Consider the following 27,983-nt stretch of genomic DNA (forward strand, 5'->3'; position numbering starts at 1 on the left):
AGAGACTCTGTAACGACAAAAAGATCCCCTGGGGGGTACTCACCTCGGGTGGGGGAAGCCTCAGGATCCTAATGAGGCTTCCCACGCCGTCCTCTGTCCCACGGAGGTCTCGCTGCAGCCCTCCGAACAGCCGGCGACTGTGCCGACTGTTCAATTCAATATTTACCTTTGCAGGTTTCAGCGGGGGCGCTGTGGCTGCTTTCGCTCCGAAGGAGGCGGAAATACCCGATCTCAGTCGGGTCCGCTCTACTGCGCAGGCGCCGGAGACTTGCGCCTGCGCAGTAGAGCGGACCCGACTGAGATCGGGTATTTCCGCCTCCTTCGGAGCGAAAGCAGCCAGAGCGCCTGCGCAGGAGCCTGCAAAGGTAAATATTACGTCACCGCTGTACGGAGGGCTACAGCGAGACCCCCGAGGGACGGCAGACGGCGTGGGAAGCCTCATTAGGATCCTGAGGCTTCCCCCATCCGAGGTGAGTACCCCCCAGGGGACGTTTTAACGTTACAGATTCTCTTTAACATTCCCTTCAGAGCTCCAGCCTCGCTAAGTTTCAGCACAAAAGCAATCTGAATTCAGAGTGGGTCGCGTCTTCTGGGCCGATGACTTTTTCTGCTGAGCACGGTGAAGCCGCTCAGATGACTGAAGAAGCGTTTACAGAACACAGAACAAGATGGAAAGTCTCTGACACAGGCAACGTGCTGCAGCTGCTCTCCCCAGCATTACGCAGTCTTATCTCGCCTTTCACCGCCCTCTTATAATGAACAGGCAGTGGCTGCATATTGATGAACAAACAGGCATCGCCTGGTATTTCGGAACGCATTGGAAATGTCACCAGGCGCATTAGTTTCAGCTCAAGGACACCCTCTGTGATACAGAAAACAGTTATATATTGATTCACTTTTCTAGTTGTTTTAATGACAAAAGTCACTGAATGGTGACAAGTCTGCAGCGGAGTGACAGGAAGTATGTGTACAGAAATTAAAAAACAGAGAGGAGCTTAGCTTGTTCTCGGGCAAGGCGGCCATTCAGCATAGAAACTGGAGTGTGTAGGGCAGTCCCCGACCCTCCCCAGTGCGTTAGTGAGAGATCTCACCTGCCAGATGATCATTTGTCTTGCATGAAAATAAAAAAGTTTCCTTGTGATCCTATGTGCTCCAAAATTCCTATAGAAGCGCACAAAAAACTAAAAAAAAAGTGAACCCCTCCTTCTCCCCTCCTCTGCCCCCCATAGTTATCAAAACACTTGTTTAAAAAAAAAAAGTGGCAGCAAAAAAAAAAAGTTACGTTTGGGACTTTTTTTTTTTTACTAAGTATGTCATGAGGGTGTATTAATGATATATTTGCAAATAAGGGCTTGTAATTATTGATAGGGTACAAAAAATCACAAGACAGAAAAATGACAACTGTACTAGGGACAAAATGTAAATGTTGTAATAACAGGGACAAATGGGCAAATGAAATGTGTTGGTTTTGCAGTATATACAGTAGCAATATTTATTTTAGGGGGTGGAATTTGAGAAATAGTGTGTTTTTTTTTACAATTTTTCCTTTGTTCCACCTTTTAAAAGGCATATAAAATTAAGAAATTACAGAAAACAAATATCACCCGCCAAAAAGCCTTAAAAAAACAAGATATAGATCATTTTGGTGTGATAAGAAGTGATAAAGTTATTGGCGAATGAAAGAGGAGGAGCGCTGAAATATGAAAATTGCTCTGGTGCACAAGGTAAAAAACCCTTAGCGGTGAAGTGGTTAAAAAAAAGCCTTATTAGGTGACAGGAAGCAGAAAGAAACGTCGGCTGCAATTAACATAAATGCCCACTGGATGGCGCATGTGTGTACCTAAAGATGCAAGTTCTAAGGGCCCTTTTCCACCAGCGCGTTTGCGCTGGCTGAATCGCAAAACCGCAAACCGCTAGCGATTTTACAATCGCTACGGTTTGCTTTTTAACATAGGAATCGCGGTAGGTCATTTCCACTACCGCGATTCGCTTTTGTCGGGAACGCGAACGCGCGGCGGAGCGATAATTGCCGCGATTTTGCTATGCAGTGCATAGCATAGCAAAATCGCGGCCGCAAACATCAGGGGAATCGCCGGTTTTGCGATTCAGCAATCGCTAGCGTTCAGCATGAACGCTAGCGATTGCAGGTGGAAAAGGGCCCTAAGGGACAGAAAGAATAGGAAGGTGCATAGAGTGGCTTGGACCAGAACGCAGAATGTTTTATTACACATTTCTGCTGGAAGATCCAACAGTGCACTTATCTCTATGGAACCACTACAGGTACACTTTAACGGTTGAGCTATTTTGAATTAATGCCACGCCAGGGCATATCAGGATAACAGCCGCTCCGGTACAGTTCAGAGAGACATCAAAGCAACCTGGAACAAAGGCGAAAAAAAAATCCTCTTAAAAAAGCCCATCATCTGCTGGAGAGATAAGCAGATTTATGTGTCCTGGTGACTCGGGACAGAGGTTTGTGGCGGACAGGCGGTGGAAGACGGGGAGGCGTGGCCTGTGAAGGCTGGGACACAATTCGTGCAGTGATCAAATATACCAGAATGATATTTATTAAACTAGATTTACTACAGCAAGGTAATCAGAACCAGATGGTGAAATGTTGCGGCAGCTTAAAGAGACTCTGTAACAAATTTTTCAGCCTTAGTTCTTCTATCCTATAAGTTCCTATGCCTGTTCTAATCTGCTCTGGCTTACTGCAGTCTTTCCTAACTGCACTGTCTCTGTAATAAATCAATGTATCTTTCCTCTGTCCTGTTTGTCGGGCTAAAGCTTGATTGTGTGGAATGTGCAGGGCTGCTTGTGATTGGTAGAAGCGATACACACCCTCTGCAGGCCCCCTGCATACTCTGAATGACTCACACACTATGCTTAGCTGAGCCTATTAGAAGCTGGTTAGTTTGTTTGTAAACACTGCCTAAAACTGTTAATTACAAGCCAGGATTGCAGCAGAGAGTGGCAGAAACAGCACAGAGGGGCACAGGAGAAAATAATGAATAGAATGGTATGCTTTTTATTGTAAGAATATTAGAGTACAGATTCTCTTTAAAGAGAAACTGTAGTAAAAATTGCATAATAAATAGAATTGCTTACTTTTCACAATATTATTTTATAAATGATTTAGTCAGTGTTTGCCTCATTGTAAAATCTTTCCTCTCCCTGATTTACTTTCTGAAATCTATCACAGGGGGTGACAGCTTTAGTTCTGCCAGGTGATCTGTATGGAATGTTCGTTACTGAAAATCCTATGCACAGAGGAAGATACTGCTTGCTTGGCAGTTGGAAAAAGCTGTTATTTTCCATAATGCCATGAGGTTCACAGACAGGAAACCGTCAGGACCTTGGTCATGACATCAGACTCTGGGAGGGGTTCCACCATTATCAGCCATACAGATGTCTCTGATGATTTATTCAAGAAAAGGTAAAGCTTTCTCATGGGAAAGGGGGTATCAGCTACTGATTGGTATGAAGTTCAATCCTTGGTTAAAGATCCTCTTTAAAGCGAACCTCCATACTAAAAATCTACTCAGCAGCACTGAAAAGGCTTTGTGTTTCTTTGATAGTTTCACAGCATCAGAACTTTGTTTTTTTTTACTCAAGCCTCATTTTTAGCTGCACAGAAGCTAAACTCCGCCCTATCAAAGAAATCTGCCCAGGCATTTTTCCCGATGCTTCCCTGTCACCTCCTTTAACCCTTTCACCTCCAAGGGTTTTTAAAAATAATTAACATGTATTTAATATATCTATGGGAAGGTGCATAATAATGTATTTGGATGTGGTTTTACTTTTTGGCCACAAGATGGAGATATAGAGTCAGTGTGTTCTAAAAATAGAAACAGAACCATCTGTTTATATTTGTTTGTATTTGTATACATACACGGACATAGATACTTGTACTGGGGGAGGTGAAAAGATGGCTGCCCCCATGAAATCACAAACATTTGCCAGTTCTTTTAAAACAGAGTGGGTAAGAGATTATATTACCTATCTATCTATTTTAATGAACATAACTAATGTAACTTAATGACAGTATGTTTGTTTAGGCTGAAGTTCCTCTTAAAGATGGCCATACACTTATAGATTTGCAGCAGATTCGACATTCAGATAGATTTCTGTCAGATGCCTGTCAAGTGGAATCTGACAGGAAACTATCTGATGTGTGCCACACACTAGGAACAGATTTCCAATAGATTTTCCAGCATGCACAAGTGTTTTGTTCTACTCACACATGCCCAGTTTGGAGCCGCTCATACACGGATGGGAGCGCAGCCACAGGAAGAAGATGGTCCGGACCAGCAACATGGGACGCAAAGAGGATTTGGGAGGCTTCTGGCCAATCCAAAGGATTCCCACTACTCAGGTAAGTATACAAATGTTAAGCTTTTCTACATGACAGGTTTGTTTTAAGTGAGTAATGCCTTTTACAGCAGTGTCCAGAAGAGAAATAGAATAATAAAGTATATTGTTATACTGCTGTGCAAGAGAACTCTTAAAGGGGACCTGAACTCTTTCACAGGATAGAAGGAAAACAGAGAGAAATGCACCCTGTATGTATTCAGAGAGTTTAGCCTGTCTAATTCCCCCTCATCTGTGACTAATCGCAAGTGTAATTTGATCTCTCAACGGTGTCAGCTCAGGAATCTCAGCAGTCCTTGGCAGAGCAGCTAATCTGTAAACAAGGGATGTTAACCCTATGTCTGCTTCCATGAAAGCATTAAGTAGACACGCTGCAGATTTATTGCAGGATTTGTATCAGCTGTAACAAAGACATGTTTTTCTTTAAAAGCTATTCTGCTGATGCTTATTTTTCGGAGCAGAGAGGGAGTTCTGAGTTCAGGTCTGCTTTAAAGCAAGCCTTTGAGCTTAAAAAAGGCAAACGTTAGATACTTACGTCAGTAGAGGGTAACCTCTGGATGACCCAGAGGCTTCTCTGACGCTCCTGTAGCCTACCGCTCCTCGCCGGGACTCTCTTCTTCTTCCAGGCTGTGCGCTCATCCGTGTACGACAAGACAGACAGCCTGCGCCTACGCAGTAGCATGGAGGAAAATACCTGTATGAGCGGTGGCTCTGTGCTATTGCGCAGGCCTTTGTACACCAGAGCAGTGCTTGTACACAGAAGGCAGCGTGACCGCGCAAATCTCTACAACAAGGGCTGGTGCCAGGTTCAGCGGGTGCCAGTGTTGGAACGGCAAGCACCTGATCAAAGTAAACTGCACACTTTTGGGGGGCGTTTAGCTTTAGGAGAATTTACGTAAAATAAATCATACAACTCTGTTTCGTAATGACAGGTATACTTTAAATTACAAAGCGGCATGCTGATGAAATTATAAACAGTATATTATACTGTATTTGTACAGAAACACAATATTTCCCTTTAAGGGGAACCTGAACTGAGTCATATTACTGTATTTAAAATAAACACATGATGTAGCGGCAAATGAGTATTACATACTTACCTCGCCGTCAGTTCCTCTCAGAAGATCACCATATTCTTCTAACAACTAGTCCTTCCAGTTCTGACAAGATTTTGTCAGAACTGAAATATATCAGTTACTGCCAGTTATAACTGAAAGCACAAATGTTGAGCAAGGGAATGTCCATGTTTCCCTATGGCACAAGTGGGTGGTATTACAGTTGAACAGTGTGCTGATCAGGAAGCTGTTATGGTGTAATGGCCATTTTCAAAATGGAGGATAGAGAATTCCATTGATCACAGTGGATAGACAGGATGCAGGAGAGGAGAAAGAGATTGATGAGTAGACTACAAGGGAGGTAAGTATGGCTTGTGTATGGTTATTTTCACTTTTATTTTTCAGTTCAGGTTTGCTTTAAAGAGACTCCGTAACAAAAATTGCATCCGGTTTTTTATCATCCTACAAGTTCCAAAAGCTATTCTAATGTGCTCTGGCTTACTGCAGCACGTTCTACTATCACCATCTCTGTAATAAATCAACTTATCTCTCTCTTGTCAGACTTGTCAGCCTGTGTCTGGAAGGCTGCCAAGTTCTTCAGTATTGTGGTTCTGTGATGCATCTCCCCCCTACAGGCCCCTCTCTACACACTGCCTGTGTATTATTTAGATTAGGGCAGCTTCTCTCTTCTCTCTTATTTTTTACAAGCTGGATAAATCCTCCTCTGAGCTGGCTGGGCTTTCACATACTGAGGAATTACATACAGGCAGAGCTGTCTGCACTCTGCAGGAAGAAACAGCCTGACACTTCAGTGGAAGATAGCTGCAGGGGGAAAGAAACACACAAATGATCTCTTGAGATACAAAAGGAAGGGTGTATACAGCCTGCTTGTGTATGGATGTATTTTCTATGTGTGGACATACTGTACATCAACCTACTTCCTGATTTGGTGGCCATTTTGTTTGTTTATAAACAAACTTTTTAAAACTGTTTTTAACCACTTTTAATGCGGCGGGGAGCGGCGAAATTGTGACAGAGGGTAATAGGAGATGTCCCCTAACGCACTGGTATGTTTACTTTTGTGCGATTTTAACAATACAGGTTCTCTTTAAAGAAAATACAGCTTGGAACGCTCGTTGGCGTTTGCCATCAGAAGCGATCCACATCTTTTGTAGAAAGAAAAAACAACATAAAACTGGCACAAGGCTTGGCCAGGCTGGCTACAGAGAAGAGATGCCGCACACTATTGGGCCTTGTAAACTGGGAATAATTGTGACATGATGTCGGAGGCGAGGGGGGGGGGGGCAATGCGAGGGGGGACATTGCTGGCCATAATGGAGTGAAATAGCCGGACGCCTACGCAGGCTGACTGAGGAGGAAGAGAAAGCTGCCTACATCTGGAGCCGAGACAATGCCCATTACCCAGACAAAGAGCGCAAATCACAGTCATCTGCATAACAAGAGCCTGGCATCTACATTACAATCCTGCAGCAGAGAAAAGATCAGCTATGAAGACTGTGCCCCCCTCCCCCAACTACCCTGATAAAAGGGGAACATTTTCAGAATCATCCATAGCGTCAAAGGACAACTGAAGTGAGAGGGATATGGAGGCTGCCATATTTATTTCCTTTTAAGCAATACCAGTTGCCTGGCTATCCTGCTGATTCTCTGCCTCTAATACTTTTATCTACAGACTCTGAACAAGCATACAGATCACATGTTTCTGACTGCAGTCTAACAAGATAAGCCTCAGGGCTGGAAGCCACTAGAGCGATTTTCTGAGAGTTTTGGGAGGTTTTCAAAACACTAGCAATTTCCCTAAATGCTCAGCTAATGTTAATGGCTGGGCCAAATTCCACTGGAGCGATTGCGATTACCAAAATCGCTAAGGCAGAACATGCAGCATTTTTGAGCGTTAGCGTTTTGCGTTAGCGTTTCTGCAATGTAAAGTATATAAACGCTGGTGTAATCGCTCGTCAAAACCTACAGAGAGTGATTTGCTAGCGTTTTTAAATTACTGCACACTGAAAAAAAATGAAAATTAACACAACAATTAACACAATCGCTGCAAAAAGTTTACACTTTTTAAAATTGCTACCAAAATCGCCAGAAAACGCTCTCTAAATCGCTTACAAAACGCTCATTAAAAACACTAGCGATTGCGATAGCGATTTGTAGTGGGTTCCAGGCCTCAGCCATCTTTTACACTGGTGCAGTCATAGCTATAACTAAGGAGCAAATGTTAAGGGACCACTATCGCGAAAAAAGTAGGCAGTTAAAATCTGACAGAAACAACAAGTTTTGGGCCAGTCCATCTCCTCATGGGGGATTCTCAGGATTTTGTTTGTTTTCAACAGCATTTCCTGAACAGCAGTTTAACTGCCAAAATAGTAAGATACCAGCCGGCCTCCCTACTCACTTGCACACTATTTTGTCAGTAAGACTTTGCAACTGCTGTTCAGGAAATGCTGTTGAAAACAAAGAAAACCCTGAGAACCCCCCATGAGGAGATGTCGGTTCTGTCAGATTTTAACTGCCTACTTTTTTCGCAATAGTGGTCCTTTAAAGAGGACCTCCAGTGAAAATAATGTAATTAAAAAAAGTGCTTAATTTTTACAATAATTATGTATAAATGATTTAGTCAGTGTTATCCCATTGTACAATCTTTCCTCTTCCTGATTTACATTCTGACATTTACCACATGGTGACATTTTTACTGCTGGCAGGTGATATCAGTGGAAGGAGATGCTGCTTGCTTTTTTGGCAGTTGGACCCAGGTGTAGACAGCTGTTTATTTCCCACAATGCAACGAGGTTCCCAGACAGGAAACTGTCAGGACCATGGTCTGACATCACACTGTGGTAGGGGTTTCAACACAATATCAGCCATACAGAGCCCCCTGATGATTTGTGAAAAGGAGAAGATTTTTAATGGGAAAGGGGGTATCAGCTACTGATTGGGATGAAGTTCAATCCTTGGTTATGGTTTCTCTTTAAGCTCCAATACACGTGAGCTAATTTGCCAATTCCAGTATGTTCACCTTGAAATAAAGATGGAACTTTTAATGTACCGGTTGAGTGGATCTTTCCCCTTCTCTATGGTGTCTGCGTGGCCTGGCTGCCTATGATCCTGCTCCTGGTCGTTTTGGTGGGGTGGTGCGCAGTGTTCACTCTTGTTCTACAATGTGATTCAGACACTAGCACAGCCAGAGATCAGCAGGGTTGCCAGGCAACTGGTATTGTTTAAGTGAAAATAAAAATGGCAGCCTCTATTTCCCTCTCGCTTTAAAGGACAACTATCAGGAAAAATTATAAAATTTAAAATACATACGGTATATAAATGTAGGTTTCTCCCAGACTGAAATGCACTGTAAATTACCCTTTTCCTATGTTGCTGTCACTTTAACCTCCTGGGCGATAATCCCGAGTTGAGCTCGGGGTATGTCGCGCAGGAGGAGTTCTCAGGCCCTGGTGGGCCGATTTGCATAATTTTTTTTTTGTTACACGCAGCTAGCACTTTGCTAGCTGCGTGTAACTTCCGATCGCCGCCGCTCGCCGCCGATCCGCCTCTCGCCGCCGTGCCGCGCAGCCCCCCCCCCCCTCCCCGACCCCTTGCGCAGCCTGGCCAATCAGTGCCAGGCAGCGCTAAGGGGTGGATCGGGACTCCCTCTGACGTCACGACGTCCATGACATCGGTGACGTCATCCCGCCCGGTCGCCATGGCGACCGTCAGTGCCAGGCAGCGCTAAGGGGTGGATCGGGACTCCCTCTGACGTCACGCCGTCCATGACATCGGCGACGTCATCCCGCCCGGTCGCCATGGCGACCGGGGAAGCCCTGCAGGAAATCCCGTTCTGAACTGTCTAATTATGGGTACAGCGCTGCGATCAGCAGCAGCAGTGCTGTACTGGGGACAGCTGTGTAACACGGCTGTCCCCTCCTGAGCCACAGAGGTGATCGGCTGTCATAGGCTGAAGCCTATGACAGCTGATCACAGGGATTGGCAGGCGGGGGGAGGGAGGGGGGTATACAATACATTAAAAAAAAACACACTTTAAAAAAAAACATAAATAAACAAATGCAAATAAACAAAAAACCATCTGGGGGCGATCAGACCCCACCAACAGAAAGCTCTGTCGGTGGAGAGAAAAGGGCGGAGGAATCACTCGTGTGCTGTGTCGTGTGGCCCTGCAACTTGGCCTTAAAGCTCCAGTGGCCAATTTAATGAAAATGTGCCTGGTCTTTACATGAGAAATCTATTCCTTTTCACAAACAGACCATCAGGGGGCACTGTATGACTGATATTGTGGTGAAACCCGTCCCACAAGAAACTCTGAGTACCAAGGTACTCCTGGAAGTTTCCTGTCTGTAAACCCTGCTGCATTGTGGGAAATAGCTGTTTACAGCTGTTTCCAACTGCCAAAAAAAACATGCAGCAGCTACATCACCTGCCAACAGTAAAAATGTCATCATGTGATAAATGTCAGAATGTGAATCAGGGATTTAAAGGATTTTACAATGGGCAAACACTGACTAAATCATTTATACATAATTATTGTAAAAATGAAGCACTATTTTATTACATTATTTTCACTGGAGTAAAGATGATTTAAAGTGGACCAGAACTCAGAACTTCCTCTCCTCTCTAAAAGATAAGCACCAGCATAATAACCTTTACAGAAAAACATTTCTTTGTTGCAGCTGATACAAATCCTGCAATAAATCTGCAGCCTGTCTAGTTTCTGCTTTCATGGAAGCAGATATGGGGTTAAAGGGGCACTACCACAAAAACTGTAAAATTTTAATTATGTGCAAACATATACAAATAAGAAGTACATTTTTTCCAGAGTAAAATGAGCCATAAATTACTTTTCTCCTATGTTACTGTCACTTACAGTAGGTAGTAGAAATCTGACAGAAGCGACAGGTTTTGGACTAGTTCATCTCTTTATAGGGAATTCTTAGGGATATATTTATTTTCAACAGCACTTAGTGAATGGCAGTTGCTCTGTTAACTGCTAAAAAACTGTGTAGGGGGCAGGGAAGCTGTCCAGCATCATTGTTTAAATCCTTTTTCAGGAATATCTTTATAAAGAATAAAAGCCTTGCTGAGAATCCCCTATGAAGAGATGGACTAGTCCAAAACCTGTCACTTCTGTCAGACTTCTACTGCCTACTGTAAGTGACAGCAACATAGGAGAAAAGTAATTTATGGCTCATTTTACTCTGGAAAAAATGTACTTCTTATTTGTATATGTTTGCACATATTTTAAATTTTACAGTTTTTCGCTGTAGTGCCCCTTTAACATCCTGTACTTTCAAATTAGCCTCTCTGCCGTGGCAGTCAGCTGACATAGCTGAGGGATCAATTTACAACTTGTGATTAAACACAGATGAGAGGTGGAATAAGACGGGCTAAACTCTCTAAGGGCTGGTGCACACCGAGCGGCTTTTTGGGCGTTTTCAGATCCGCTTGCGGCTGCGGATCTGCTTGGTCAATGTATCTCAATGGGGTGGTGCACACCAGAGCGGCAGGCGTTTTGCAGAAACGAAAAATGCCTGGGTGAGGCATTTTTTGGATTTCGGATGCGTTTCTGCCTCAATGTTATAATGTAATGTCTGCCATCCCTGTAGAAGCATGCATGTCTCTGGCTGATGCTGCCGGCTATTGGTGTCCCAGTGACCTAAAAACCTCAGCAGACCGAATGTGGCAGATCCCAGCTGTGCTGCAGTTGTCACATAGGGCTGATATGGGTGACAAGACAACGCCTGACAGCTCCAATGATGTCACGCCCCATGGTCATCGCAGGAACATTGTGCGAGGGTTTCAAAGGACAAATGGACTCTAAGGCTGGGCTCACACTGGCACTAAAAACGGTCTGTTAGCAGATCGTAATGGAATGGATCCTAACAGACACTTGCAAATCCAATGTTAACCTGTGGATCCGTTCACATTGGCCCGTTCTAACAGATCCGTTCTGCACGATCTGCTGAACGGACCGCAACTTTGGTTCTGCAGCGATTTTTGCAGGGGAGCCCAGTGATACTGAAACGGGGGCTGAAGCACTGCATTGTGGGGAATGAGTAAGCGGATCTTTACAACACACTGACCAGAAAAATGGACCTTGCTAGCCACTTCCTGTCGCACAAGCCCACCAAGCCCCCCCATGCAAAACTGCATATTGCATATCGTATTGGGTAACAAGAAACGTAACATTTCGAAAGCTTGCAATCAGGCCCGGATTTACATCATTGGAGCCTATAGGAACAGATGTCCTGGCACCCTAGACTTTGCCCTCCATGAACCTACAAACACCCGCTGAACTGCACCACAAGTGTGCTCTGAAGCCCAGCTGTCTCTCCTCCCTTACTTCCCTTGCCCTTCATAGGTAGCCACAGATGCCACTTAAAGAGACTCTGAAGTCTCTTAGGCCGCTGGTTGCTCAAGCAACCCCCAAGCCCCCCCATGTATCTGGCAACAGGTGATCCCCGCCGGTGATGGATGCTGTGATATACTGTATTCAGTGTTCTCCCAGGACTCTTTTGGCTGGGTGCTCCACCCGGCTCATTTTGATGAGCACCCGGCTGTCATCAGCCTGCCTCCTCATCCTCCTCCCATGCTATAAGCAGAGCTGTGCCAACCCTGCATTACCCCGCCGCACCCCACCCGGCTATTTTTTCATGCCACCCGGCTGTGAAAAATTTCTGGGGGGGGGGACACTGTGCATGTACTGTATATACTGTATATTTCACTTCTAGACCATGGAAGTTCCAGCTGCCTGAGCGGCCCATAAAGAAACGCTGAGCGACGCATCATTGACCACACCACATACATTTAGTAAGGCTTTTAAGTGATTTACTTGAGAACACCTAGTCAATGAACTTTTGCATAGTGTGACAGAGTTAAGGGGCTTTTGTTTTTCTTTTGTGTTGCTCAAGAGAATGGATGTGGATTAGGCTGCCCTGGTTCCACATTAGCCAAGACCTAGCCTGGGTTTTAGAGCTGGCCAGGAGCAGAGCAGAGTGGGAGCTTATTGTGTCCGCCAGCGCCAGGTCCTGGGAGAAATTATCCTTCAGGTTTTATGCCTGCTATTTATGCATGCACTTGAAGGACCACTACAGTGAAAAAAGTAGGCTCTTAAAATCTGACAGAAACGACAGGTTTTGGACTAGTCCATCTCCTAATGGGGGATTCTCAGGGTTCTTTTTTGTTTTTCAAAGAATTTTGTGAAGGGCAGTTGCTAAGTCTGACTGCCAAAATAGAAAGACACCAGCCTCCCTACTTGCTTGCACACTATTTTGGCACTTAGACTTAGCAACTTCCGTTCAGGAAATGCTTTTGAAAACAGAGAAAACACAGAGACTCTACCATGAGGAGATGGACTAGTCCAAAACCTGTCGGTTATGACAGATTTTAACTGTTTACTTTTTTGACTGTAGTGGTCCTTTAAAAGCACAGCGGACTGGGGATTGGGAATGGAGAGAGACTAGGGCCTGGTGCACACCAAAACACGCTAGCAGATCCGCAAAATGCTAGCAGATTTTGAAACGCTTTTTATTCTTTTTCTGTAGCGTTTCAGCTAGCGTTTTGTGTAGCGGTTTTGTGTAGCGGTTTTGGTGTAGTAGATTTCATATATTGTTACAGTAAAGCTGTTACTGAACAGCTACTGTAACAAAACCGCCTGGCAAACCGCTCTGAACAGGCGTTTTTCAGAGCGGTTTGCGTTTTTCCTATACTTAACATTGAGGCAGAAACGCATCCGCAATCCAAAAAATGCCTCACCCCGGGAGTATGCGTTTCTGCAAACCGCCTCCCGCTCTGGTGTGAACCACCCCATTGAGACACATTGACCAAGCGTATCCGCAGCCGCAAGCGGCTGCAGAAACGCTGAAAAAGCCGCTCGGTGTGCACCAGCCTGAGAGTGTCAACTGTGGCAATCTGTGCTGAAAGTATAGACCTAGCAAAACTAGCAATGTTGTAATTGATTTTGCTGCTCATTAGGAATGAGCATGCAAAATGTTCATTTTCAAACCAAATCTCGCTAAAGGTGGCCACGCACAATACAGTATAAATAATATTAGTAAATTCTAATATAGTAGAACTTTAGGTATAATAAACTAAATGTCCAGGTCCAGGGCAAGCATTATAAGTACATGTGAGTAACGTCTTGTATAGTAAATCCAGATATAACAGAACTTCTGTTATAGTAAACCTGTTTTTTGGCCCCTGCAGTATTCTGTATCCGGCTACAGTGGAAAGTAGGCGGGAACATGCACCATACGTCAGTCGGAGTCGGAGACCCATGGGCCATAGTCAGTGAGCGGGCTGGCAGCCACTTCTAGTCTGCTTGCTATCTGCACACTACTATGGGCCTGCATGGATTACCTCAAAAGCACCAGCCGGTGAGACCTATGCTTCCTGTGTGAGCTGCTGCCTGATTACTGAGGGAATTGCCTGTCTTCTGTGATTTGCTTGTGCATGGCTGCAACTCTACAGTATCATCCAGGCTGCACAGCATTGTGGACAGTGGAGCACACTATAAGTACTGTATCGGCATTAACTGGTGAGACCTATGCTTCCTATAAGCTGCTGCCTGATTACTGAGGGAATTGCCTGTCTTCTGTGACTTGCTTGTGCATGGCTGCAACGCTACAGTATTATCCAGGCAGCACAGACATGTGGACAGAGGAGCACACTATCAGTACCGTACCTGCATTAACTAGTGAGACCTATGCTTCCTATAAGCTGCTGCCTGATCACTGAGGGAATTGCCTATCATCTGTGACATGCTTGTGCGTGGCTGCAACTCTACAGTATCATCCAGGTTGCACAGAAATGTGGACACAGGAGCACACTATCAGTACTGTACCTGCATTAACTGGTGAGACATATGCTTCCTGTGCAAGCCGTTGCATGATTATTGCATGCAAATCCCTGCGAATCAAGCACTCTGCACTTTGATGTAGTTTAGGCGCTGTATGTGCTCGCTTGCTGAAGCACTGAAAAGAAAAAATGACTCAATTGTTGACTGAATGAACATACAGTGCTATAGTACGCTTTATGTGCTGAGTAAGACAGTTTCTGATATAGTAAACCTCTTAGCCTAGTCTCTTGGAGTTTACTGTAGTGATTCAACCGTACAATAAAATGATCCAATTTTACAGCAATTCAATAAAATCGATCAGTGATATAGAAAAATGAAAAGCTATTTTTATTGATTCAAGATATCTGATTGAATTTCCTGGGGTTTTTTTTTCAATAAAAGAAGATTAGGAGTGATGTTTTTTTCTGATCAATTTCTTGATTTACAGACCCAAGCAATTATTTTCTTAGAGTTTTCAATCATCTTTTTCATGTTTGGGGAAAAACTGAACGAACATGTGTGTTTCAGATTTAAGGTGGCCACACACCATACAATTTTTAACCACTTGATGACCCACCCTTTACCCCCCCTTAAGGACCAGCGCTGTTTTCAGTGATCTGTGCTGGGTGGGCTCTGCAGCCCCCAGCACAGATCAGGGTGCAGGCAGAACGACCAGATTGCCCCCCTTTTTTCCCCCCTATGGGGATGATGTGCAGGGGGGGTCTGATCTATCCTGCCTGCCGGGTGTTGCGGGGGGGGGGGGGGGGGGGGCACCTCAAAGCCCCCCTCCGCAGCGAAATCCTCCCCTCCCTCTCCTACCTTTCCCCCCTGGTGATCCGGACTGCACAGGACGCTATCCGTCCTGTGCAGCCAGTGACAGGCTGTCCCCTGTTACATGGCGGCGTTCCCCAGCCGCTGATTGGCCGGGGATCGCCGATCTGCCTTACGGCGCTGCTGCGCAGCAGCGCCGTACAATGTAAACAAAGGAGACCCGCTCCGTGATCTAACAGGAAACGGCCGCTCGCGTGAGCGGCCTTTCCTGATTAATTAGGGAGGCACCTGGCGACTCAGATGTGCGTCGCTGGTCCTCCAGCTACCACTTTGCCGCCGCACGGTATGAGTGTGCGGTCGACAAGTGGTTAAATTTCTTTGCAATGCAAGATCTACTACTAATTTTTCTAATTGATTGTAACATGTCAAAACTCTGACCAATGAATCACCCAGCTGTGTTCAAATCCCGCCTCCCCCCAATTATGAACAAAAAAAAAATGACTGAAAACTCTTAGGCCCAGCATCGCGTTATGGAACTCTCCCCCGCTGCTCCCCCTGCTGACGCTCATTACAGTGGCCATGAAAGTCTGTGAGACAGGCCACAGTACCCACAGTGCGACACAGCGGAAGTGGTTTGGGTGACGCAGAGGCTGCAGCTTGTTGCCGTGCAGTGTGCGCGGTACAGTGCCGCGCATGATTCTATGGGAGTCAAAAGCACTGCAAACAATATTTAACCACTTTTTCCACCACTACAGTATATCTACATTCTCTGTGACTTCATCTAAGCCACGAGGACGTAGATATAAGTCGTGTAGCTGAAGCAGTGCTGTGTACAATTGTGCTTGCTCATGTGCAAAACCTCCGGCACTATCTGCTGCAGCACTAATTGGTGAAAGCGGATATATGTTCCCTGAGCCAATAAGATTGGTTTTTACCAGTAAAAATACATTTATTTTCTCAGTTCATAGTGAAAATTACCCACTGTAGCATTATTTCAGAATCAAATATCTTCATCATAAATTGTGACAGTAACGTAGTTTAAGTTTTGTGATAAACCGTAGAGATAGCCAAACAAAAGTTGTGTTTTTTTATCTACAATAGCGTTTTTTATTTTTAAACTGGATTTGGTAAAACTGAGAAATAATGTGTTTAATTATTTTTTTACTATTAAAATGCATAGAAAAAATGTGATACAATGAAAGCCTAGTTAGTCTTAAAAAAGATATATATTTTATTTAGGTGTCATAAGTAGGGATAACGTTGTTGCTGATTAAATTGGGACATAACTAAAATGTCAAAACTGCTGTGTTCCATAAGGAGGAAACAAGGCCTGGATGTAAAGTGGTTACAGATGTTTGCGGTAGCGGCAGGGCCGGCCCGCCCATGAGGCGGGGTGAAACTTTTGCCTCAGGCGGCACTTCTGGGGGGGCGGCACCCGCCCGTCCGTGTGTGTGGGGGGCCGCCCGAGCTGGAGGGGACAGCGGGCAGGAAGGGGGTATTGGGCCTAACGGCGGGGAGGGGGGTCGGACCCCCCCCCTCCCTCGCCTGGGTCCCCCGTCCTCCGCTCCCCCCCAGCTTTAACAAGGTCCGTGCTGGCTGCAGCTATTTGTAAGAGGCAACGGGCAGGGATTACTCACCTCTTCCTCGTTCCAGGCCAGCGTGCGCTCCACTGACGTCACTTCCTGCGGCGTAGCAGGAAGTGACGTCAGTGGAGCGCACGCTGACGTGAAAATTGCCTCAGGCGGCAAAAAGTCTAGGGCCGGGCCTGGGTAGCGGTTGGCATGTGCAGATCACAGAAATTAACATAATATACTTCTTTCTTGTCCAGCAGGTAGCACATCACTGAGCTGAGGGGGCAGATTTCCCTGACGGCGCAGTCTGCTGTAGGGAACAAACTAATTGCAATGGTTTGGTGCGCTGCGGTTTGCTCATATGCCGCACGCCAATTCAACCACACAATATTTGAAAGGACCCTAAAAAAATAATTTGGGCGAATAAATAAAAAAAACCTTAATCTATTCTACACCATTCCATTTTAGATTTGACCAGAAAAATCCACCACTCCTAATCTTTTATCGGGTAGGAATTACAATCTGTAACAGTCTCGATCAAAAAAAAGAAAAAGCTTTGAATTTCTCTGTACAACCAATAGTTTTTATCAAATTGCTGTAAAACTTGGATCATTTTAATGTATCGTGTGTGGCCCCAGAGCCGGGACAAGGTCCTCCAGCACCCAAGGCTGAGACACCAAAGTGCGCCCCTCCATCCCTGCCACCCCAGCCGTCACACACTGATTGCTATTAGACTAAGAGGCGCCACAGGGCCCACAACCTCCCCAACACCTTAATATCTAGTTATCTGGCTTGCAGTCACTGCTATGTATCCACATTTCTTATTTCTTTCTGCTTCATACACGATTAGGAATGACAGCTGAATGAATTGTGCGCCCCCTCCTACACTGCGCCCTGAGGCTGGAGCCTCTCCAGCCTATGCCTCGGCCCGGCCCTGCGTGGCCCCCTTTTAGTGCAATTTTCACAGTATTGGCAGTCAAAGTTTGGCTGTGTCCATGTTAGGCCAGAAGGATGACCTTTTGATATAAACGATCGTAAATTGACATGAGCGCAATATTCTGTTCTCTCTTTGATCCGTTATTTTTGGTAGATCGAAATTAAAATCGTCTGTATGATCAAACGCATGAACAGTCAAAATCCCCTCCCCTACAACCCCTGTGGTGGGATCTATGATGCGTGATAATTTCATGCCGGGCCACCCTGTAGGCAGCAGTAATAGGCTACATGGTGTTTTTACCATCTTATTCCCCTTGCTAAGTGATTTAGGCCCAATTTACAGTGAGTTCGATCCCGTGCTGCTCTCTCCCTAACACTTGACTGATAAAAACCACTGCCGTTCCTGATCAATTAGTCTGATATGATGTTTTTATGAAAAAATAATATGTAATAAAAAAACAATCATATGGTAAATAAAAGATCTTAATATTAACCATTATCTGTGTTTGCAGCAGTATACCTATGCACTGTGGGATAGACTGTTCCCATTCCAAGGACGTAGATACTAGTCGTCTATTCCCTATGCACAGCATGCACGCCCCCCCATGGCGGTGTACTACTAGTACACCGATCAGTGAATGGGAGCTCAGTTCCCATCCACCGATCTAAGCACCCGTGATACATGAGATGCCATCGATAAAATAGAGTAACACATACAAGTGTTGCTTCCTGTTAGCGTACTAACAGTATTTACAGGAAGATAACATGGGAGGGGGACATCTTGTGGCCAAATAGTAAAATTATACCTAAATAAAAATACATACATATACCATTAAAATTAACCCCTTACCTTACCACTCTCCCATACTTACTAAAATAAAACATTTGCAAATATAAAAAAAATACAATTAAAAAAATACATAAATCGTTACCTTACGGACTAAACTTTGTTAAAATGTATGTCATAAGGGTATATTACTGTTCTTTTGCAAATAGGGGCTTGTAATTAGTGATGGACACAAAACAGAAAAAATACATCTTTATTTCCAAAGAAAATACTATCGCCATACATTGTACTAGGGACAGTGGCGTAGCTAAGGAGCTGTGGGCCCCGATGCAAGTTTTACAATGGGCCCCCCCAAGCACTCTATACATAACAATTGATACGGCGCAGCAAAACCTGCCAATGTCAACTACAGTGTCAGAGGTGCAAGAAGGGAATGGGGAACAGTTTGTTAATGATTACCACTATGCAAAGTATCTATAGAAGTGATTATTATGAGCAAAGGACCAATAGAAAGCTAATACTGCAGTTGTTGGAGGACCCTTTGGGGCCCCTCTGGCCCAAGGTCCCTGATGCGGTCGCTACCTCTGCACCCCCTATTGCTACGCCCCTGACTAGGGAAATATTTTAAATGTAAAAATTTGGACAACTGGGCAAATAAAATAGGCGGTATTTAATCAGGGCTGTGGAGTCAGTACAAAATGCATCCGACTCCAACTCCGACTCCTCAGTCTATGAAACCACTGACTCAGTCTCCAGGTACCCAAAATGGTTCAGACTCTGACTCCTCGACTCTGACTCCTTAGTCTAATACTTAAAGGGAACCTAAACTGAGAGGGATAAGGATGTTTCCTTTTAAACAATACCACCAGTTGCCTGGCTGTGCTGCTGATCTCTTTGGCTGCAGCAGTGGCTGAATCACACACCTGAAACAAGCATGCAGCTAATCCAGTCTGACATCAGTCAGAGAACCTGATCTGCATGCTTGTTGAGGGGCTGTGGCTGAAAGTATTAGAGACAAAGGATCAGCAAGAGAGTCAGGCAACTGGTATTATTTTAAATGGAAAAATCCATATCCTTCTCAGTTTAGGTTCCCTTTAACAGGGCTGTGGATTTGGTACAAAAATCATCCGACTCCGATTCCAAACTCCGACTCCTTAGTTTATGAATCCGACTTCAACTCAGACTCCAGGTACCCAAAATTGCTCCAACTCCCTGACTCCAACTCCGAACCCCACAGCCCTGGTTTTAATTACAGTAGCATACACTATTTTAAAACCATCATGGCTGAAAACTGAGAAATAACGCATTTTTTCTTATAATTTCCATTAAAATGCATCTAAAATAAAATAATTCTTAGCAAACCAACATACCACCCAAAGAAAGCCTAATTGGTGGCGAAAAAACAAGGTATAAATTATTTGTGATTAGTAGTGAGAAAGTTATTGGGGAATGATATGGAGGAGGGCTGAAAGATGAAAATTGCTCTAGTCCACAAGGGTAAAAAAACAAGGGTAAACAAGGGTAAAAAACCCCAGTGGTGAAGTGGTTAAAGTACACTTTTTTTTCAAGGGCATGAAAATGGCAGGCTCCTCATCCATCTCACGTTTTCCTGACAGACATTGATCTGTGCTCAGCTGATCACATCTGCATCCATGAAGACTAATTTCTTTTGAACTTACCCCACCTAGCAAACAATTAGCCTGCACTGCCACCTAAAGGCAATAAGTGGTACTACAACTTTCCTCAGCCATGATTTGGCTTTATTTGGTATAACAAAAACAAAAGTTTGCTTTCTTAAAGAGAACCCGAGGTGGGATTTAATTATGCTAGTGGGGCACAGAGGCTGGTTGTGCACACTAACACCAGCCTCTGTTGCCCCATGGTGTGCCTCCAAGACCCCCCTGTGCGCTGTCAAGAACCGGCCCGCGGCACGCCTGCGTATATGGTTCCCGACTGCGGGTTTGACCAGACTGAGAGGGGAAGCAGCCTTAGTCAAGCTAAAACAAGTCTGGGACCCCCTCAGAACACCTCTCACTGCCACCACTAGTGGTTCGAGAACGCCACGCACCCACACACACAGTACAGTTGTACAGTAACACAGCACAATCAGACACTGACTTGTAATGCAAGTTACACTGTCATGCAGCAAAACCACTAACAGTCGTTCCGAACGATACTGTTAGCTACTCGCACTGGCGTTTCGTACGTTGGATCAGCTGCGCGCTTTAGGCCAACGTATGACAAACGCCCCCACACACACAATGCAATTACAATTTCGTATGGTAGTGTTGCTCAAACATACAACTAGGCACGGACTTGTACACAGTTACACTGCAGTCTCCTTTAGGCTATGAGTGTTAGTTTAGTACGGCAGAAATCAAGCTTATTAAATAACGATTTAATATTCCATAGAAAAAATAGGACAATGCAGAACAGAATATATACAAAAGATTACAAAAAACAAAAATAAAAAGTTACAAAATTAAGGTTACAAAGATACACACGGATACTTGCGTAAAAAGAAAAATGGGGATTAAAAACGTTACCAACTTGAAGGTCTCAACGTTGTCGGCAGGAGCATGCCGCTTGTTCGACCAGAAGTCGAGATCAACTCTAGCTATGCGCTATCTCCAAGAGCAGATACCGGTGGCTGTCCTGGGTCAGCTTAAATAGTCCGAAGTGTCCCCTGGGGCATTTAATGTCCAGCCCCCAGGAACTAATGCACTTTCCCTGTTTGTGACATCACCGAACGCTTGTTATAATCTTGAGAACAACAAATATCCTATTGACACTTACAGATTTCAAAGCAATTCCTTTTCCAGAGATCCAACATCCACTATAGTACCCACACCCAACAAAAGTCTTCCTTAGCCCAATTTCCCCAGGTTACAATGTCTATACATCAAGAGATTGTTAAGTGAGGCTTTTCAATTCCAGGTGAAAACTTGATCAAGGCTTTTTCCTGTCTCCGTTTTTAAAGTCTGCAGAGATTTCCAACCCCCTTCCAATAGATGTAATTTACAGGGTATGTTTGCGTTTCTTTACCACAAGTTGTCATGTGTTAGACTTTTCCTGACTAGGCTTGCTTTGTGTATTGAGACAATGGGCCGTCTCCTGAGTTCAAAAAGCCAGGCAGATAATCCCATTAGCAGAAACTCAAAGCACTTCATATGGTCAAGACAATACCCACTTCCTTGCCCCAAGCAATCAAAGGCATCCCTCCATGGAACACAGGCAGAAAAATGAAAGAATATGTTCCTGTTATCCTTACATCATAAGCACCCCAATATATCACCACATGCGCTGCTATACCCCCGCAGTGCTAGCGACACGCAGCGAGTAGCCAGCACAATGTTTACCTATGCGGCGTCAGTCAGCGCCGCTCCCCCGCCTCCTCCATATCGGCGCTACCCGTCCGCGTCCCATCCCTCCCGCTGATTGGTGGGAAGTGACGTGGGCGGGTAGCGCCGATACGGTGGAGGCAGGGGAGCGGCGCTAACAGACAGGCAGAGGTAAACATTGTGCTGGCGACACGCTGCGTGTCGCCAGCACTGCGGGGTGTATAGCGGCGCGCAGGGGGGTCTTGGAGGCACACCATGGGGCAACAGAGGCTGGTGTTAGTGTGCACAACCAGCCTCTGTGCCCCACTAGCATAATTAAATCCCATCTCGGGTTCTCTTTAAAGGACTTACGAGGCCAAAATCACTAAAAAAGTCAAGTACCTGCATGATGTTTAAATGCACGGAGGACGCCGTCTGCGCGCTCCGTGCAGTTCCACCGGGTCCCCTTCGTGAAATCGCCCCCCTCCCCCCCGTGCCAATCGCGACCCCACAGGCCGGGTTGGGCTCTTCTGCCACTCCTAATATGGCCGCCGGAACTGGCCGCGGCTGCACAGTCTGCATTGCCGCGAGTGCGGCTGCGCAGCTCTAGGGCCTCCCCCTCCGATCCACGCTACAGTGCGTGGTTCGGGGGGTTGGCCCTAGAGCTGCGCAGCCGCACACGCGGCCAACTCCGGCGGCCATATTAGGAGTGGCAGGAGAGCCCGACCCGGCCCGTGGGGTCGCGATTGGCATGGGGGGCGATTTCACGAAGAGGACCCGGCGGAACTGCACGGAGGGCGCGGACGGCGTCCTCCGTGCATTTCAACATCATGCAGGTACTTGACTTTTTTAGGGATTTTGGCCTCGTAAGTCCTTTGAAACAGAAAGAATTTGCGATAATTCAGGTTGGAGTGAGCTTGAGATGTCTCCCAGTGCATCACTGCTGAATATATGCATATTAACGATTGTTACCCTTAGAAGCTAAACACACCTCCAGAACCGCTGGAATGATGATAACCTCTTTCTGAATTGAGGTAATCGTTGAAGGACTTACGTGGGGGAAAAACGGAAATAAAGATCAATACCTGTGTGTAATCTTGTTCTATGGAGTACGCCATCCGCGCCCTCCCTTCCATTCTGCGCAGTTTCTGTAACTGTATTCAGCCCCAGGTTGCATACCGAACCCACACCACGGATCATGCTAGCTTTCCCCGCATAAGATGGCCGTTAGGATTGCCGCGGCTGTGCAGTCCGCATAGATGCGTGTGCAGATGCGCAGCTTTAGTGCCTCCTCCAGAGGCGTGACATCCCACAGACATGTGGGAGTGAGAAGTGGAGGCGAGGAGTGGAGGCACTAAAGCTGCGCATCCACACTCACGTCTATACGGACTGCACAGCTGCGGCAATCCTGGTGACCATCTTATGCGGGGAAAGCTAGCACGACCCATGGTGTGGGGTCGGGATGCGACCTGGGTCTGAATACAGTTACAGAAACTGTGCGGACTGGAAAGGAGGGCGCCCATAGAACAACAATACACACAGGTATTGAACTTTATTTCCGTTTTTCACCTCATAATGTTTCCCTCCCTTGCTCACACCCCTCTGACACTGCAGCTGTCATCTTCCCTGCTTACACCTCTCTGACGCTGCAGATGTCCCCTTCCCTGCATACACCTCTCTGACACTGCACCTGTCCCCTCCTCTGCTTACACCTCTCTGATACTGCAGCTGTCCTCTTCCCTGCTTACACCCCTCTGACGCTGCAGCTGTCCCCTTCCCTGCTTACACCTCTCTGACACTGCACCTGTCCCCTCCTCTGCTTACACCTCTCTGATACTGCAGCTGTCCTCTTCCCTGCTTACACCCCTCTGACGCTGCAGCTGTCCCCTTCCCTGCTTACACCTCTCTGACACTGCACCTGTCCCCTCCTCTGCTTACACCTCTCTGACACTGCGGCTGTTCCCTCCCCTGCTTACACCTCTCTGACACTGAGGCTGTCCTCTCCTCTGCTTACACCTCTCTGGCACTGCAACTGTTCCCTCCCCTGCTTACACCTCTCTGACACTGCAGCTATCCCCTCCCCTGCATACACCTCTCTGACACTGCAGCTATACCCTCCCCTGCATAGACCTCTCTGACACTGCAGCTGTTACCTCCCCTGCTTACACCTCTCTGACACTACAGCTATCCCCTCCCCTTCACCTCTCTGATACTGCAGCTGTCCTCTTCCCTGCTTACACCCCTCTGACGCTGCAGCTGTCCCCTACCCTGCTTACACCTCTCTGACACTGCACCTGTCCCCTCCTCTGCTTACACCTCTCTGGCACTGCAACTGTTCCCTCCCCTGCTTACACCTCTCGGACACTGCAGCTATCCCCTCCCCTGCATACACCTCTCTGAAACTGCAGCTATACCCTCCCCTGCATAGACCTCTCTGACACTGCAGCTTTTACCTCCCCTGCTTACACCTCTCTGACACTACAGCTATCCCCTCCCCTTCACCTCTCTGATACTGCAGCTGTCCTCTTCCCTGCTTACACCCCTCTGACACTGCAGCTGTCCCCTTCCCTGCTTACACCTCTCTGACACTGCACCTATCCCCTCCTCTGCTTACACCTCTCTGATACTGCAGCTGTCCTCTTCCCTGCTTACACCCCTCTGATGCTGCAGCTGTCCCCTTCCCTGCTTACACCTCTCTGACACCACAGGTATCCCCTCCCCTTCACCTCTCTGATACTGCAGCTGTCCCCTTCCCTGCTTACACCCCTCTGACACTGCACCTGTCCCCTCCTCTGCTTACCCTTCTCTGACACTGAGGCTGTCCTCTCCTCTGCTTACACCTCTCTGGCACTGCAGCTGTTCCCTCCCCTTCTTACACCTCTCTGACACTGCAGCTGTCCCCTCCTCTGCTTACACCTCTCTCTCTAACACTGCAGCTATCCCCTCCCCTGCATACACCTCTATGACACTGTGGCTGTACCCTCCCCTGCTTAAACCTCTTTAACACTGCGGCTGTTCTCTCCCCTGCTTACACCTCTATGACACTGTGGCTGTACCCTCCCCTGCTTACACCTCTTTAACACTGCGGCTGTTCCCTTCCCTGCTTACACCTCACTGATTGATACGTGATTGATTATAATTCACATTAGGCAGTGTGTACAGATATTGATGACTACAACTGGTCACTGAAGCACACAGCAGTTTCTCTACAGAAGTGTCTCCACGCTGTTTCTCCACAGTTTGTGTTATGTAGTGAACGTCTGTGCAGCACATCATCCACAAATGTTGTTTGTTCATCAGGAATCGCTCATACGCAATGACAGCTATACAGCATTTGGCTTTACAGAACTGTAACCAAGCATTGATCTTCATCCCAATCAGTAGCTGATACCCTCTTTCCCACAAGAAATCTTTACCTTTTCCCAAATAGATCATCAGGACGTCTTTTAGGCTGATATTGTGGTGATATCCCTCCCACAGTGTGATGTCAGGACCATGGTCCTGATAGTATTGCTGTCTGTGAACCTTGTTGCATTGTAGGAAATAACGGCTGTTTCCATCTGCCAAACAACCAGTATTTCCCTCTGTGCATATGTATATCTATAAAAAAACAACCTTTTAGCCTATCGCATTGTTAGTGGGTGTGTTTATAGGTAATAATGGCAGTTGGTGTTGTCTGTTTTTTTCCATGTTTACTGCAGGATGATTGTGGATCAAAGAATATGAACAAATTACATAATTAATATCATTCACTTCTTGACCTCTCTTCTATTTTTCCATGTCTCACTTTGCAATGTACTGATTTATTCCCCCCCCCCCCCTTTAAGCATTAAGAACAAGTGGAGGATAGGCTTTGCACTTGTTAATTAGCCATAAGCCTTGATCTAGGCAATTAGCCACATGATGGGAATTGACGGGTTAAACAGTGGGGATGACACGCCTCTAGCATTTATCCCGCGATATGCGACTGCAACACGCTGCGAGCTTAATTCCTCATGGAAAGTAAGTCTCTCTCGTTATGTGTGAGAACCATTCTTTTGTGGCAGACTACAATGTTCTAACGCATTTCATTACACGGGTATTTATGTCTTTGTAGAAGGAGTGTTCTACATCTTGTATTCTGCATTTTGTAATGTTGTTTTATGTCTATCCTTCATGCAAAAAATAAACTTGACTGCAACTTTTTAAGCTATAATTAATTTTTTTCAAATAAAAAAACAAAGTTTTAACCTTTTGCACTTCAATTCCAATGTCAGTCATAGCCCGACAGTGTTTATGATCTATAAAGTCCATTGGACTCCCATACACAGTCTAGATAAAACTTGGGCAAGGTGATAGCAACAACCTCTGCCAAGATTCAAGCGAGAGTACAGCAGCCCCCAACTCCCAATGCCTGCCTGGCCAGCAGATTGTTATAGCTGAACCACAGCCATGGGCATTGTTCTCTCACTCACCTTGTCCAGTTGCCCACCGTCATGCAGTGTCACCTGAGGAAACAGGTGTCAATACCCAACGGGCGACATTTATCACTCGTGTGCACCCATGGGCTTTCGAATCAAGAAGATGAACTCGAATTTGGAATTCTAATGAAGTCTAATGACTTCAAGTGTGACCGCGGGATGGGGGGGGTTTAACTTACCCATAGGCGTAATGAAAGCCGCGTTGATTACTCACTACCGTGCTTCCTCTTTCTAGCCAAAAGGAGGAAGCGTGGTAGAGTGGTGGAACGCGGCTTTCATTACACCTATGAGGCGTAATGAAACGCAGACGTCCCGAAGACTTCTGGGTAAGTTAACCCTCCCTTATCCCGCGGTCACACCTGAAGTCATTAGATTTAATTGGAATTCCGAATTTAAGTCTGTCTTGACTTGAAAGGCCATCCCTACTGTACAGGCCTTGAAAGTGTACATGAGATGGCGAGGGAGAGAACATTTATACATACCTGGGACTTCCTCCAGCCCCCTCCACGCAGATACTGCCCTCGCCGTCCTCCTCCACCTCCTGAATCGTCTGGAACCTGGCACCAGAAGTCCTCCAGCGTTCTGCGCATGCCTGGCTGCGAGAGCTGCAGTCGCCAGGATCTGTGCAGAACGCTCCCAACAACGAGAGGGTGCGTGGCCGGACTGCGCCTGCACTAACTGGCACCAACTGAAGGACTTTCGGACCAGATTCCAGACGATCCAGGCGGAAGAAGAGGACGGTGATCTGTGTGGAGGGGGCTGGAGGAAGCCCCAGGCAGTGGTGTAGCTAAGGAGCTGTGGGCCCCGATGCAAGTTTTACATTGGGGCCCCCCAAGCACTCTATACATAACAATTGATACGGACACCAAAACTTGCCAATGGCAACTACAATGTCAGAGGTGCAAGAAGGGGATGGAGAACAGTGTGCTAATGATTACCACTATTCAAAGTATCTATAAAAGTGATTATTTTGAGCACAGGATCAATAGAGAGCCAATACTGTAGTTGAGGGAGGGCCCTTCGGGGCTCCTCTGGCCCAAGGGCCCCGATGCGGTCGCAACCTCTGCAACACCTATTGCTATGCCCCTGGCCCCAGGTATGTATACATTTTCTCTAGCTCGCCATCTCAGGTACACTTTAAAGGCATGTACACATGATTGATGAATGTCGCCCGTTGGGGGACTGGTGTCTGTTCCCTCTACGCAGATCGCTCCTTTGCCGCCCTCTTCCTCCGCCTGGATAGTCTGAAATCTGGCCCCGAAAGTCCTTCAGTCATGGCCAGTCAGCGCAGGCGCAGTCCGGCCACTGGCGCTCCTGTTGTTGGGAGCGTTCTGCTCCTGCGCAGTAGTACTGCACAGATCCTAGCAACTGCAGCGCTCACAGCCAGACATGCGCAGAACGCCAGAGAACTTCCAGTGCCAGATTCCAGACGATCCAGGAGGTGGAGGACGACGACGGAGAGCTCCGGGAGAGGGAGCAATCAGCCTGGAGGGGGCTGGAGGAAACCCCAGGTACGTATAAATAAACTTTAAAGGCCTTTAAATCACTGTACACATGCACAGTGATTACTGTCTGCAGGAAATGGGATTGGATGACCATAGCTGTGTACTTTAGATGAAACTCAGCTGAGGCGACCGATAACCTCCACAGAAGCCCAGACCCCCTCACCCAAGAACTCTCTACTGTGTATACTGGCCTCAAGCCTCATACACATGGTCACTTTCTGTCACCCTTAAAGTGGAACTAAACTCAGAACTTCCCCTCTGCTCTAAAAGATTAGTCACAGCATGATAACCTTTATGGAGAAAAATATTTTCATTACAGTTTATGAAAATCCTTAAAAAAAACC

General features: G+C 46.2%; 1 protein-coding gene across 4 annotated transcripts in view; it reads right to left on the minus strand.

Annotated features, from left to right (window-relative positions):
- Positions 1–27,983, minus strand: part of LOC137541584 (sterile alpha motif domain-containing protein 10-like) — a 597,983-nt gene that overhangs the window by 38,085 nt on the left and 531,915 nt on the right. The gene's annotated exons all lie outside the window — the stretch shown is intronic.

Source organism: Hyperolius riggenbachi, chromosome 12 (genome assembly GCF_040937935.1).
Source record: "Hyperolius riggenbachi isolate aHypRig1 chromosome 12, aHypRig1.pri, whole genome shotgun sequence".
NCBI lineage: Eukaryota > Metazoa > Chordata > Amphibia > Anura > Hyperoliidae > Hyperolius > Hyperolius riggenbachi.